Here is a 12,137-nt window from a genome sequence, read left to right on the forward strand (position 1 = left end):
ATACTGTAAACAATGTTCTGCATCAAAGCTATAGCAAACATGAAACTGACGACAGAAAGACAGAAATCATGTTATTAAAAGCAATATTTGCGAGTTTATAAACCAAATATACTTAAAGGAGGGAAGGATTCAGGAGGTTTGAAGTGTGTGCGTTTGGATTTAGGTGAACACACCACTGTGTACATTTCCTCCCTATACAAACCAAGCAAAATAAACTACATGTCACTAAATACATTGAACACTCATGAAGCATATGCACGTAATTTAGCAGAGGTGGCTTAGCCAAACATTTCCCGCAAGTTGCACTTACTAGTGTTCACAGTTTATCAATCAATTTTGGGTGATTATGCTGTAAAAATATGTAATGTTTATACGTGTATAAATGCATCTGGTATGCAATGTGGGTTTAGCATTTAATTTCTACAATCTTTTTCAGTGACTGTTTGCTATGACACATTGTTCACACAGAAATACGGCAGAGGATTTAGGGTAAGAGATGTTTGCCTAGCTTCCCTGTTGAAATGGACAGAACCAACAGAAACTAATGTGTTTTAATTACTTTGTTTGCCTGACATGTTTGCATAGATAGTGTGTAATGAAACCAGCTAATCCTCCACTTGAAGAGATCAGACTTCTCAGAACTGCTTCTGTTATTTCCCTAATCTAATTCAAACCTGAGCCATCAGAAAAGTTAATGAGTTCATGTCACTTGTCACATGAAGATTAATATCAGAAGATATTCTCTTGCACTTTTATTTACGTCTGGGCCAAAAAATGTAAGGTTTTTTTTTTTTTTTTCAAATTTTTTCAATCAGTTTGGCAGTGTTGTTGCCTCTAACCTTTAATCTGTCCATGGCATGATGAAATCACCAAGACATTTTGGAGGGCAGCATCAGAAAGCTGTGTCTCTGTCAAATGTCCTGGGTCTTCCAGCAGGGCAATGACCCTAAACACTTCTGGTGTTTACTAACTGGTAAGTGGTAAGTTACAGTCTACTATCTGCTAAGTTAACTGAGTGCTCTAACACTTCAAAGTGTTTTTGTCTCTAAACTTGAATGTGATGTTTTCACATTTATCTGAAAATATTAGTTTAGTAATTTATTAGATTACTACTTAACCAAAAGGTTTAAATCAATGTCAAGTACAAAGAGTGCTGTTACAACATAACCCAGTGTATGTTAAACTTAGAAAGCACATAAACTAGAAAGCATGTACATTTTGTACGTCCATTTATTTATTATTGTAATTTTTTTATGTTAATTGATTTTTTTACTTATTATCCAATATACGCATTCGTCAGAAACCCCCTTTTATTTGAAACATTTAAAAATAATTTATATAACAATAGGCTAAATGATATGGAAAAGAAATTAGAGACTAGAAATACTTCAAGCACATATTAATAACTATATAAACCGATTCAGTTCTGTAGCAACTCATTCAATTAACCTCGATTAACATGATATCAAATCAAATTAAAAATCAGACCTAAATTTACATTTTATTTGACCAGATTATTATTATTTTGTGTTCTGTAAATTCTTTATATTTATTCAGAGAGACTTCTGCTCTTGCCTCTGGAGGGTGGTGACCATGTATAGTGATTTCACCATTGTAGCTCATTTCTAATTGGTGAAACTGGTGGTGTTACAACACTCCCTAGTTTCTCCTACATGAAAAGCACTGAAAAGCATTTAAATGTACTGTACTACCACAGAACATGTCAAACTAGTCATCCATCTCGAACATTAAAATTTGTGTGGTAGAATTGAACTAGCTATGCTGTGTGTGATACCAGCTGCCTTGAGAAAATGAAACTACAGGTAGAACATATCCTTTCCACTCCTGCCAACTAATTTTCATGGGAAGTTGCTATAAAGGCAGGTCAATTTGTTGCTAAAAGTTGCTAAATTACGTTATGATGCCGTTACATGATGTCATTGCTTAACCATGATTATTGAGAATTATTTGAAATAATATATTTATGTGTTCATTTAAATTTATTGTTTAAAAATAATATAAACAAGTATTTTATATTTGTAAAAGTGATATAAACATCTTTATGATCAGATATTTTTATTTCTTAAAACAACATTGAATTATTGAATAGTTACACATTTTTGAACCATTACATTTGATATATTTTCTTATTAACTTGTAAAACTACACATTCTGAACAATTCTAGTTAAGCAGTGTATTGGCAGTTAGTGTGCTACAAGTCTGTAAAATATAGGGCACAATGTACTGTGTCAATATGAAGATATTACCCGTAGTGATTTTTCACAGGTGTTTTACCTGTGTTTTAAATTATGCATTGCATTTTGTATTTTAGGGTTACAGGGTTACAGCTAAAGGATAATTTCCTGGCACACAATGACCAGTAACTTTCGACAACTTTTTTTTTTTACAGTACCTAACTGAAGAACAATTATAGACACAAGCTAATAACATGCTGTATAGTAAATGGACCATTATTATTGAGCAATTGCAACTAGCAACTTAAATTCACATTTGATGTGTGTACAGTTAGGCATTTTTATCTGATAATATGGACAGTATGTTACGTAATGCTGGTAGATCAAACACACAACGAGGAAGAGTAAAGTATAATAAGTCTTTACTTGATAATCCACAGGGAGAAACACAGAATCCAGAGCAGAACATACACACCAACACATCACTTTGTACAAACAAGACCCGACAAAGAACTGAAGACAAACAGGAACTTAAATACACTGACTGATTTACTCAAATAACGAACAGCTGTAATGAATGTGCTTAATGTCCATGGTAACTGATTGTGGTGGGAAACTAGAATAAAGGAACACCTGACAAATGAAAACAAACAAACTGAAAACCCATGTGGCATGTGAATGTGACACAGTAACACATTTGATTAATAATTTTGCTAGTTGGTTGTACTACAGAGAGTTTTGTGATAAATTTAACTTTCAGTGCCCATTTAGAGAATATAAACAACTCGTGTGGTTTTTGTGAAAAAGAAATTGAAACGGTAGAACATTTTTTTCTTTCAATGTGAATTTGAACATTAATTTTGGCTTTCGTTTCAAAGTTGGTAACAATCTAAAGATATATTATACCCTTTGAAAGTGATCTCAATTAAAGCTGGAGTGTTTTTGAATAATAAAAACTCCATTTAAACAAATGGAAGAATGATTTAAAGCTATTTGTAAAATTTCAAATTCAATGCATGATGGATATAAATACCCTGAAACTCCTTTCTGTTTTGGACTTCTTTCATTACTAGAATTAGACCCTCACCTTTCCCTCTTTTAATTGAATGATTTATTTATCTTTTTTTTTTTCTTTTTTTTTTTTTATGACTGTCTAGCTGTTCAATGGTTTCAGAAGGTCGTGACATGACTATAGATATACCATGATGTTATGCGTGATCTGAAAGACACTATTGCCCTCTGGGGGAAGGAACAATTCATGGGAAACCAAGTTTAGTGGGATGTACAGGCAAGGTTGGGAAGGTTACTTTTAAAATGTAGGCTATTTCAGTACATCTTACAAAATACATGCTTTAAAAAGTCATTTGTAATGTATTTCTTTATATTACACAAGTTTTGTAACTTAATCTAAATACTTTAGAATACTTTGGAATACTAACAAGGTAACACAAAGGGTCCATCAAACATAGGACTTGGTTTTCCTCTGTATATTAATTTTAACATCAGTTTTCCACAATATTGCTTGAGGGAAAAAACGCAGAAAACCTTTACAAAAAATACTGATGCATGCAACACAATGCATTAAAGGTGCCATCGAACGTTTTTAGACTTACGTGTAATATAAATAAATCTAAGATGTCCCCTGAATGTGTCTGAAGTTGCAGCTCAAAATACCCCATAGATTTTGAGGCATAATTAGAAATGCGCCGATTCAGGCTGCGGCCCCTTTAATTGCTCGCGCTCTCCGCCCCCTCCCAAGCTCTCGACTCTATCATTGCATAAACAAAGTTCACACAGCTAATATAACCCTCAAAATGGATCTTTACAAAGTGCTTGTCATGCAGCATGTTTAATCGCGTAAGTACAGTATTTATTTGGATGTTTACATTTGATTCTGAATGAGTTTGATAGTGCTCCGTGGCTAACGGCTAATGCTACACTGTTGGAGAGATTTATAAAGAATGAAGTTGTGTTTATTCATTATACAGACTGCAAGTGTTTAAAAATGAAAATAACGACGGCTCTGGTCTCAGTGAATACAGTAAGAAACTATCGTAACTTTAACCACATTTAACAGTACATTAACAACATGCTAACCAAACATTTAGAAAGACAATTTACAAATATCACTAAAATATCATATCATGTCAGTTATTATCGGTCCATCTGCCATTTTTCGCTATTGTCCTTGCTTGCTTACCTAGTCTGATGATTCAGCTGTGCACATCCAGACGTCCTGCCCTTGTCTAGTGCCTTGAACATGAGCTGGCATATACAAATATTGGGGGCGTACATATTAATGATCCTGACTGTTATGTAACAATTGGTGTTATGTTGAGATTCACCTGTTCTTCTGAGGTCTTTTAAACAAATGAGATTTATATAAGGAGGAGGAAACAATGGAGTTTGAGACTCACTGTATGTCATTTCCATGTACTGAACTCTTGTTATTCAACTATGCCGAGTTAAATTCATTTTTCAATTCGATGGCACCTTTAAAGGTGCAATATGTAATATTTTTGCAGTAAAATATCCAAAAACCACTAGCTAGTGTTATATATTTTGTTCACTTGAGAACTTACAATATCCCAAATGTTTCCAACTATTTGTAAATCATGAGAAAATTGCAGTTTTAATCAAGGATCCGGGACGTGTGAGGAGTCGCCTGTCAATTGCGTCATACCTGCGTTAACCCTCGCTATCTAAAGCTGCATTCACGTCACCTCGTATTTACCGGAATCTTGAAATGACAACACGTGACGTTATATTCGGAGCTGTTTACGTCCTTTTGGTCCTTGGACTGGGAATTATGCGTTTCCATGGCACCACTATCAACGCCTAATAAATCAATCTACAGCGGTCAGGTGGTACAGCGGCCACGTGGTACATCTGGGAGCTTTCAGAAAACTCCCAGCTTACAAGCTGTAATTAATGGTGCGTTCAAGTCTTCCTGGGAAGTTCGTATTTACGAGGTGGGAAATCGTGTGTACGACGGTAGGTGCGTTCAAGTCACTTTCGTCGGAGTATGATGGCGGTGTGCCTTCTCTAAATTAATTACACAAAATAACAACACTTCTGCTTCTAGAAAATGTAGAGCAAATAATGTACATTAGTTGTATGTTGCTTTTTTATGTTTTTTAATTAATGTATGAAGCTGTTGTAAACTTTATTGTTGCATATTACATTTTTATATTGTGATGCTATTGTATTTTTTGCTGGGAATCAGCTTACTTTGTTGTAAATAGAAAAGCCTGACAATTCAATGCTAAATACCTGTAATATTGTGGTATTTCGCCATGTTTCTGACTGACACGCCCCCAACTCGTACAGATCGGAGCTTAAAGAAAATTACGAGCTTCCCACTGGTATTTACGACATTGTGGTGGCATTCATGTCAGTTCTGCTCGTAAATACGATCTTTCCGACATGACTTGAACGCACCATAAGCAACAGCTGTTGATGGAACGGCAACGACGACCGGAAGTAAACTGTCAACTGCCGTAGCTAAAGAACGCAAAAATCACTAAGCAACAACAAAGAGGATGGCGTGGATCATTTAATCATTTGACATAAATACATTACAGGTAATTAAAAGCAAGAGAATGGTTGCTGTGGGCATTAAATGACATACAGATACAACTAAAATACCACATAACCATAGAACATAACATTTACTTATCTAGTCTGTCACGTATTATCGACTACGGCAAATCGGCTACCCTGCCCTAGTAGACGGACTTTAAGCAGCAGCTGCTGATACAACAGCAACGGCATTCAATTTAACTGCTACTTCTTGACGTTCTACTGTAACCGTCTACTACGGCAGGGTAAACGATTTGCCGTAGTCGATAATACGTGACAGACTAGATAAGTAAATGTTATGTTCTATGGTTATGTGGTATTTTAGTTGTATCTGTATGTCATTTAATGCCAACAGCAACCATTCTCTTGCTTTTATTTACATGTAATGTATTGTTTACTATGTCAAATGATTAAATGATCCACGCCATCCTCTTTGTTGTTGCTTAGTGATTTTTGCGTTCTTTAGCTACGGCAGTTGACAGTTTACTTCCGGTCGTCGTTGCCGTTCCATCAACAGCTGTTGCTTAAAGTCCCTAGTTAGAACGTCAAGAAGTAACGTTAGCAGTTAAATTTGCGCATGCGCAATGGAACGCCAGAATGCCGTTGTATCAGCAGCTGCTGCTTAAAGTCGAGCTCTACGAGGACGTGAACGCTTTTTACATTTACATTACATTTAGTCATTTAGCAGACGCTTTTATCCAAAGCGACTTACAAATGAGAGTAGTAGAATCAATTAAATCAACATGAGAACAACAGTGTATAAGTGCTGAGTGAAGTCACAGTTATGTCAGTAAAGTGCTCATAGCGAATTTTTTTTTTTTTTTTTTTTTTTTCTTTTAAATAAATAAATACACAGATAGGAGAAGAATATTAGTCAAGGTAAGTGCTACTACTACTGGGTCAAGTGCTGACGAAAAAGATACGTCTTTAGCATTTTTTTGAAAATGGCTAGAGACTCGGCTGCTCGGATAGAGCGTGGTAGGTCATTCCACCAGCCAGGAACAGTCCCGGAGAAGGTCCGTGAGAGTGATTTTGTGCCCCTATGTGATGGCACCACAAGGCGCCGTTCACTTGCAGAACGCAGGTTTCTGGAGGGCGCGTAAGTCTGAAGTAGTGAGTTAAGGTATAGCGGTGCAGAGCCAGCTGTCGTTCTGTAAGCAAACATCAGAGCCTTGAATTGGATGCGAGCAGCTACTGGCAGCCAGTGCAGACTGATGAAGAGAGGAGTGACGTGCGCTCTCTTCGGTTCGTTGAAGACCAGTCTTGCTGCAGCATTTTGGATCAGTTGTAGAGGCTTGATAGTGCATGCTGGAAGGCCAGCCAAGAGAGCATTGAATTTTTTTTTACAAGCTAGAATCTTGTAACTACAGGAATTACGAGGCCACGTGAACGCACCTTAATATGATAAACAGAGCTGCGTTACCTCGCCTCATACTCATGACCGGAATAGCGGAAGCGGCGCCGACGACTGTGGCAAAATTAAAAGTCCCGCAGCTCGTGGCGTGTGTTGTGCAATCGCTCCAGCGGCCTCTTTCAGCTCCCACAACACTCGGTCCTGCTCTGCTTCATACTACAGTAATGTCAATAATCGCATCCATGAACGTGATTTCTTTCAGAGTCCTATCTCTATTCTTTTGCACCGTCCGTTGAGGTGAAGACCACATGTCCCAAGATTCCGCACACAAACTTGGCGTCATCAAGCTACGCCTTTGTTTTGAATAGACCTCTAGCGACCTCTAGTGGACAGAACTATTACGTACCTCACCTTAAAAAGCCTATGGCTGCGTCCGAAATCGCCTACTCGCTGAGTAGGTACTTAATTTCAGTAAGTACTTACTTTTCGAGCCTAAAAGATAGGTACTAATCTCGTTGAGTATGAATGTGATCCGGATATAATCCGCCATGTTGACGTTATCATGTGACCTACGACGTTATCACAAGCGCAACAACTTTACAACAGGTTTAATTCATATCTGTAAATATCTTGAATTTTTTTAACCCTACTAATCTGACCCACAGTTTTATCCTTAAAGATAGGCTATATATATATATATATATTGTATATATATATATATATATATATATATATATATATATATATATATATATATATATATATGATGAAAACCCAAAATCGCGATCTCTTGAATATGTTGTTAATTTCTTTATTTTATATGCATACAATTTTATCCACAAGCAAAAGTGGCTTAAATCTCCTGTTTTCCTTTTTCTCATTGAATTTAACTGTCGTTTCATCCCTTAGGCTTATAATATATATATATATATATTGAAGCCTTATGTTGAATTATTCTGATATTTAACCTTGTCATTGTGCTTTTTTCTGTGTATATAATCTATTTTATTTTTTTGTCATTATGATTGCTCATTGTTAGTTCTGCAATAATAATATAATAAAAAAGATATGAGTGACAGGTGCACTAACACCTCACAGCACCAGTAACTTGACAACGATACCTTGTACGGTTTTCATCAGCATTTGCAATATCTGCACAAAGGAGATGTCGGACAGCTGCTTGAAGATCTCACCTTTGGAGAAGACCGATGTATTACTACTAAAGATTACCCCAGAATGAACAGAATTGCTAGACCACCCTAACACTTAATAATAAATGCTGACCAATACTTAATCATATTAATTTTTTACAGAAAATAATGTATTATTAAAACAAGCAAATTGTAATGTTTTGTCATATGACATAGCTATGCATGAATAAACACTAGACAAATACAACCAAGGTGAACACATCTCAATTTACAGTCAAGCAATGAATTAATGCATGAATAAAATAAATATATTTTATTTACGGACAATAGGAAACATAAATTAGTTATAGAATGAATAAAAGTAATCATCACAATAAATAAATACATATACAAGTCAACAACACATGAATCAAAGCTTTATTCAAACTTGTTCTTACAATCGCATATTTCAGCATATCTGCCATCTCACACAGCTGTGCCAATTCTGCACCTTCACCTGTCTTTGCCATCTATAATGTCCCTCACTGCTGCTCCTCTCAATGGGGACATCTTTGATCCGGAGGATGAGGAAGATGATGATGGACCCCTGAACCCCACAACCTTGAAGCAGGAGTGGGAGAAGATGTGTGGGACAATCTGACTGCTGCTGTGTCTGCTCCAAACATTCATGTGCTCTCCATGAACAAGACTACATGTAAAACATTTAAACTGATTGAAACGTTTAATAATTCATGTCAGAATTCTGTTTCCTGACATATTTCATTCAATATTTTTACAATTACGTGCTATTTTTTTGTTTCAGCTTTATTATTTTAGTGGTGTAGTGGGCTAAATCTCCGGGTTCGATCTCCGCAGCTGTCACCATCCTTAATCAAGACACTTTACTCCAGGTTACTCCATGGGGATCATCCCTGTAATAAGAGCACTGTATGTCACTTTTGATAAAAGCATCTGCCAAAAGCAAACATGTAAATAAATGTAAATGTGATTTTTGTAAATCCTTTTTTGTTAGTGTCTTAGGCACAAACACTCAATAAAGCTGATTATTTCTTAAAGTTTACTTTTTCAAGGTACTACCATAATATAAATGCATACATACAGTTTCTATTTGGGGGCTTAAAGGGTTAGTTCACCCAAACATATAAATTCAGTCATTATTCAGGTTTCTTTCCCCCACAAATGCTGCCATCACCTTGCCTTGCAGGCAAACATACCGACATCAAGAATCAGAAGTGCTGTAGTAACTCTGTTTGAAATTGCAGTAATTAAAATAAACTACAAGTTAATATTTAAATAGATTTGTATTAATTTCTGTAGTGTACTCACTCAAAGCCATTGACGCCATCATTCCTTCATCAGCCTCTCTCCACTGGATAAACACACGTGTGATCATCTGTCCCTGTAACATCCAGACAAGATTCATGTTTCCTCTGAGATTTATGTGCTACATTTACATGTTTATGATGTGTTAACTCACTTCTTATCCAACTGTATATAATTTACCAACAGTACTAACGGACAAATAAAATAGATAACTTAGATCTAGTTACTTGTACATTTGTTTATTTACATTCATTCCTGTACATTTACTTCCATTCATGTAAAGTGTTGGGAACAGACAGTGAATTCTACATAATAGCACACATCACTCAAGATGTATATTTCATATTGTGATGTACTCATTACCTGCAATAGGCTACTTATTGAATATTTTCCTGTCAAATAAACATTTAGTAATCAACTTTATGATGTATATGGTTTGGAATTAATGTAAATCCACTTTGGAGACGAACGTGTGTTTATTGAAGCTCCCCTCTTAGCTGTACACAATAAAACGTGTTTTTACTGCAAAATCACAACTATACTACACTGACTAGCGTCTTTACACCTCTACAGTAGTTCAACAAATGCGATTTTAACACAAGTAACCAAGTTTTTTAATACTCACATTTGAAAACATCCATGCCGCTTTTCTCCTCCGTGTTCGAGTGTGACGTATCCTCTCCCGTGGCCTCCTGGGATAGAAGAGTGTCCATCGGATGAACACTTCAGAATCTGGGCGGGAGGAGTAGGCCATCCGGGAACTTCTCGACTACTCATTTATGATTAATGAGGATTTCGGACATACTACTCCTTTCACGTACTGTTTCCCCCCTACTATATAGTACAGGGATGGACAACTCCGGTCCTGGAGGGCCAGTATCCAGCAGAGTTTAGCTCCAACCCTAATCAAACACACCTGAACCAGCTAATCAAGGTCTTTAGGATTAGTAGAAAGTTATAGGCAAGTGAGTTTTTATCAGGGATGGAGATAAACTCTGCAGGACGCTGGCCCTCCAGGACCGGAGTTGTCCATCCCTGATATAGTAGATAAGTAGGCATATTCGGACGCACTTTAAGTAGACGCACGTCCGAATCTCGCGAGAATTAGACATCACCCAGGTAGTTCTCGCCTACTCTTTTATGAATACTTCGGATTCTGACATACTTTTTCGCTCGCCTACTGCTTTTCCCCTACTATATAGTAGAGAAGTATGCGGTTTCGGATGCAGCCGAGGTAAAAAGCTGGTGAACTTTTTGAATTGCATGAACAGGGTAAATTGAATTTTTTTTTTTTTCTGGGAAACATGGTAGTATTAGCTTCGAAAGGCCAGTACTAAATGAAAAAATAAGATCTTTAAACAAAATGCACACATCATCATCCTGTTCAAAGTTTACACCCCCTGAATGCATTGTTTCCTTCTTGAGTATCAGTAAATATTTTCACCTTTTGTAATAGTCACTCACTTGCCCTCAGTGTGAAAAGATGGATCTCAAAATTATGCATTCACTGTTGTAAAGCATTCCAATATGCAGAAGATGCTGGAAAACCTGAGAATGTGCAGGACCTGGAATTTTTTTTCTGAAGAACAGTGCTCAGTTTAACAGCTCAGGACAAACAAGGAACTCACAAAATATCACAAAACATGAAAACAGCCGTGGATCATTCAGGTATAACGACAGACAGTTAATATTCAATGTACATTTCTGAATTGAGCAATTACTATAAATTCAGTTATTTTGTCTTATGGAGTGTATGTAAACATCTGTTATGTGAAATAGCTCATTCAGGACAGTGCTTAATAAAATAATATGCAGTTTTTATGAGCCCTCTTTATTTTGTTAAAATTTTTTACATTTTGCATATTCTGCAAGGGGTATGAATATGAGAAGAACTGTAGCTTAGGATGCTTTTGCAGTGTCGGAGTCAGAGAATCAACAATTGTTTTTTACATTAATTGCCAGTTACAGTTTACATTAATGTTTAAATGAAATAAATATATAAGTTACATGTATTCTGTTACTCCTCAACACTGTGTACAGGTACCATAGTTTTATAGACAGACCCTAGACCCATATATATGTCTCTGTAATTTAAATGCTGGATCTGTGCATATCAAAACATGATTTCGAGTATCCAAATCTCAAAAACAAATGTGTAAAACAAACATATAATATTGCAGGAGACTACAAAAAACAAAAAAACAAATCCAAATCTTGGATTAGTTGAAAAGCTGTGTAAAAATCAAGAGAACCAATATGAGTGACTCAGTGGCAGCTCCAGGATTTTTTTCTTGGGGGTGCTAAGGGGAGGCTTAACAGTTCAAAGGGGGAGCTAAGAAAAAAAAAAAAAAAAAAGCAGACGAGATGCGGTCAAAGGTGACATCTAGCGCTCATTGAATTATAAGCGCGAGACATCACTGCCGTTGTCAGAGCGCAATCAGACCTGACTAACCGAGAGCTGAACGCAGTTGGACATAGTGGTGTTTTAGAGGTAAAAAATTATATAAATACTGTTCGGTTTCTCGTTTCGT

At 36.3% G+C, this 12,137-nt stretch overlaps 1 long non-coding RNA gene across 1 annotated transcript; it reads right to left on the reverse strand.

The window, feature by feature from the left end:
* Positions 1-8,572: 8,572 nt before the first annotated feature.
* LOC137035129 (uncharacterized) lies at positions 8,573-10,258 on the reverse strand. The gene is made up of 3 exons (XR_010897033.1): positions 10,232-10,258; positions 9,610-9,682; positions 8,573-9,194 (listed from the first exon to the last, which is right to left on the reverse strand). It is a non-coding gene; the product is annotated as an uncharacterized lncRNA (long non-coding RNA).
* Between the last annotated feature and the right edge of the window lie 1,879 nt (positions 10,259-12,137).

The sequence above is a fragment of the Chanodichthys erythropterus genome, chromosome 13, assembly GCF_024489055.1.
Source record: "Chanodichthys erythropterus isolate Z2021 chromosome 13, ASM2448905v1, whole genome shotgun sequence".
Classification (NCBI taxonomy): Eukaryota; Metazoa; Chordata; class Actinopteri; order Cypriniformes; family Xenocyprididae; genus Chanodichthys; species Chanodichthys erythropterus.